Source organism: Cibotium barometz, chromosome 52 (assembly GCF_041138505.1).
Source record: "Cibotium barometz isolate CiBa-2024 chromosome 52, ASM4113850v1, whole genome shotgun sequence".
Taxonomy (NCBI): domain Eukaryota; kingdom Viridiplantae; phylum Streptophyta; class Polypodiopsida; order Cyatheales; family Cibotiaceae; genus Cibotium; species Cibotium barometz.
In genome coordinates this window covers 24,007,842-24,011,552 of record NC_141097.1, presented here as the reverse complement: position 1 = coordinate 24,011,552, position 3,711 = coordinate 24,007,842, and the positions used below count along the sequence as shown (strand labels likewise).

At 37.1% G+C, this 3,711-nt stretch overlaps 1 long non-coding RNA gene across 1 annotated transcript; it reads right to left on the bottom strand.

Annotated features, from left to right (window-relative positions):
* Positions 1-2,763: 2,763 nt before the first annotated feature.
* Positions 2,764-3,245, bottom strand: LOC147608978 (uncharacterized). Its single transcript, XR_015264367.1, has 3 exons — positions 3,154-3,245; positions 2,987-3,071; positions 2,764-2,871 (listed from the first exon to the last, which is right to left on the bottom strand). It is a non-coding gene; the product is annotated as an uncharacterized LOC147608978 (long non-coding RNA).
* Positions 3,246-3,711: the final 466 nt, after the last annotated feature.

Here is a 3,711-nt window from a genome sequence, read left to right as displayed (position 1 = left end):
AAAATTCTTTCACCGTTTACTCTCTCATCTGCTAAATTAAGCTCATCTAAGTCAATGTCTAAATTGTCTTCTATCTCAAGGGTGGTGCACGTGTGTCCAACATCAAAGTTCTCGTCTACTACATCATCACAATTGTACATCCATCTGGGCATATCTTCTTCATACTCTTCGCTTTCAATGTCTCGCAAGATCTTTTCATTGCAATACATGTAAACAAGTTTATCTGCTCGATCTGCACATTAGGGAAAAAGGGAGCTCATTTTGGGGCCTTTTACGGTTTGGAAAAATAAGCTCTCAACCAATGAACAGAGGGCCAACGTAACGTTGGAAATTCACAAAAATAAAAGAAAATAGATAAAAGAAACAATATTTTATGTAGGTACAAGCGTGCTACATTAATGTGGAGATTGGTTTTTTATTCTCACAAGATCTTTGGACATGAAGATAGAATCTAGCCTGACATTTTCTCTGACAAGGGCCTTCCCGCTTCCACCTCCCTTTGAACTTTGAATTGTTGTGCTGCCTTTCCTTCGAAAGGTCTACCGTTCTACACCACTACCTCATTGTGCAGTAACCTCTTCTTTTCCAAAACTGCTCCCTTGATCCAGTTTGGCTTAGAGTAAGATGTTTCTTGTCAACTATCTGTCTGCCTACTTTCTCTTACTTGAAACTTCACTTTGTTATCTTGTTTACATTACTTTGCTGTGGTTACAGATTCACAAGGTATCCATGGTGAATAAAAACTATGGTCGTTCTTGTGGAAGACGCTCTGTGGATGATAATGCTATGAAGGCAGAATTATACCACACATCCTTACCCCGTCGTCGACCTGCTTCTTCTATTTCTTCGGTAGAGAATTCAAGTACAGTCAAAACGGAAGGAACTTGGGAAAGGTTTACTGTTTCGAAAGGAGCATGGGTGCTCATGCAACCTAGTAAAAGAAAGAGACCCCAGACAAAAAATATTTTCTTGGCATCATGGAAGGGAAGAGTACGAGATTTTAAAATCACCAGAGGAAAGATATCGGTGAAAGAAGTTTTGATTCAGCATGTGTACATGCATAAAGAACTTGTCTTGCGAGACTATCCAAATGATCTTCCGCAACACAGGCCTAATTGTATATTTTTCTATTGTGGTTTTGTTTTTTATGAGGTGCATGGATTTTTAAGACAAAGCTTTCTTTCTTTGCTTATTGATATTCTTGTGTTATTTTATTTCAGATTTATACCCTTCATCGTATGAGACATGGCAAAACATCGATTGTATTCTGGGATTTATAGATGTTTTGCATGGATCGATAGGAGAACAATAATACGAAGGTCGATGTGCAACAGAGCTAGCTCAATCCGGTATATTTTTTACTGATCATTTTTATCAGTTGCTGGACAATGCAAACACACATGGTGTGTTAAGAAAACAAGACCTTCCAGCATGGAATTCAGTGGATTGGCCTCTCCCACATTTTAGTGTTACAGAGGCATATAGAGCCAAGCTTTTCAAAGAAGTACAGAAAGCTCTTAGGCCCAATATTGCCACAAGGATAATAAAAATTTCTTTGTGCATGCCTCTCACAGTTTTTGTACACTTGTTTAATACCTTTCCAGTGAAGGTTTCAAAAACAATGTTCACAGTAAAAGCAACAAGTCTGGCATGCATGCCACAATTTCTGGATAAAGGTTGGGATAAGAAGACATGTAGTTCAGTGTTTTGTGAGGTTGTCCAACCTTCTATGCAACTGAAGTACATGGTTGCATCACAAAATTTCATTTTTTCTTTTTATTATAAGCGCAGTCGAATGCTAGGTACAAAACTAGTCCCTATGGATCAAGATGAAGATTCTTTTGGTGCAGAAAATAAACTTCTTGATATTGATGTTGTTGAGAATGGTGATGTGCTAGTCAATATCACATTAAGACAATGCTGCTCCCTAGCTCAATTGCGCAATGACATTCTATTTGAGACAGAAGGTTCTATTTCAAAGGACTTTTTATTTATCTACAACAATAAGAAGGTATACCATGTGACTTATCCTAGTCATATTAAGCACTGCTATTAGTTTACTTTACCCTATTGTTTCATATTGCTTTTTTGCAGGTGCTCAAAAGAAGAGAGAGATCAATAAAATGCAAAGACATTGAAAATTTTAAAATTGAGATAACACAGACTCCATAAACAAAGGTATTATATTCAGAAATGTAAAATTCTGTACAGAAGTGTTTAATTACATATGTAGAACATATTCTTGACAACAATTTTCTATTTATCTACAGGTTGATCTAGAGGCTGCTCTACATGGTCCAAGCTCACCGTATCATCTTTATTTGGAGAATCTACTTTCTGTTGCTCCATCTTGTCGTGTACAGTCTCTTGGTGCTGCTCCATTGTCTCCTCTACTACCCTTGGAGCATCTGTTTGCTGTTGCTCCATCATTTCCTCAATAACATCAGCAGCAACAGGTCCTTGTTCTTGTGGCTTCTCCTCATCAGCACTAGGTCTTTGTTCTTGTGGCACCACATCTGCATCATCTGTGTCATCAAGGTGTATGACACCTTCTCGGACTTTAGAGCTCTCACCTAACTCGAGAGTAGCTGGTACAATAGGTTTGGGGAAGGCATACTTCAAAAACTTCCAAATTATATCAGCTCTGAAACTATACACATAGCTCGAGTTGAAGCTATCTTCTCTCATCTGCAATGAGATATGATGATTTAGAACACTTTGTACCAATATCAAATTTTTTGAAGCTAAATGAAAATTATTTTTTCTTACAAGCTCTGGCTGTCCTATCTCAAAATAGCTTGAAAGTATATATTTGGCACTAATCAGCACTCTCCAGCCACCACAGCTACTTGAATCATCTTGTTGTGGTGTCTGGATAGTTGGAAAGATATGTTAGAAACTGTTAATGTCTGAACAAAATAAAATTATTCAATAAGTTCAAAGGCATAGCATGAAATAGACATCAGTAGAGGGAGCAACTTTCTACCTCTAAATCTATTGGCTCTATTGAATCCAAAAGATTGACATTAGGAGGACACTGATCCAATGCATCTAGAAGTCTTCTAATACAACTGCAATACATATAATTCAGTTAGTGTGCATTAAATCCAAATAATGAAGTTTAAAGTTAAAAATAGCACACAAACCACTTACAATTTAACCTCTCTGTGTGTGTTTCTAAGAGAGTTGAATAAAAAGCATTGCTTCTGCTGGATGTCAATAGAAGCAAAGCTCCAGTGGTCACTGCATAAGGAAAAAAGCATTAAGAAATCAAAGGCTACAAGAGTACTCAATCTTGAAGGAAAATCCCAAAAGAAGCAGCCACACACATACTTGTTATGGTATGGAAGTAGCAAAATATCAACATGATCAAAATCACAGTGTCTGAACCAATTGGAAATATCCATGGGAGTTTCCTTTGGATCTCTCAACTTGAAGGAAATTGCAGGATCAATAATATAAACTGTATGCTGTACAGCATGGTTCAGCCAGCTTCTCATCATGCTACATTGGACAAAACAATAATTAAGGTAAGGTGTAAGGGAGGAGGTACAATAAGGATTGTTTTGCAAACAAATGTAAAATAAAAGACACTTACTAGAGCATTGCAAGAATGATAGTATCTGAGCAATACTCATTCTTATGAGCCAATGCTGCCAAGCATGCTCTTGTCAAGTCAAAATTATTCTCTGAAAAATCATCTTCAATATG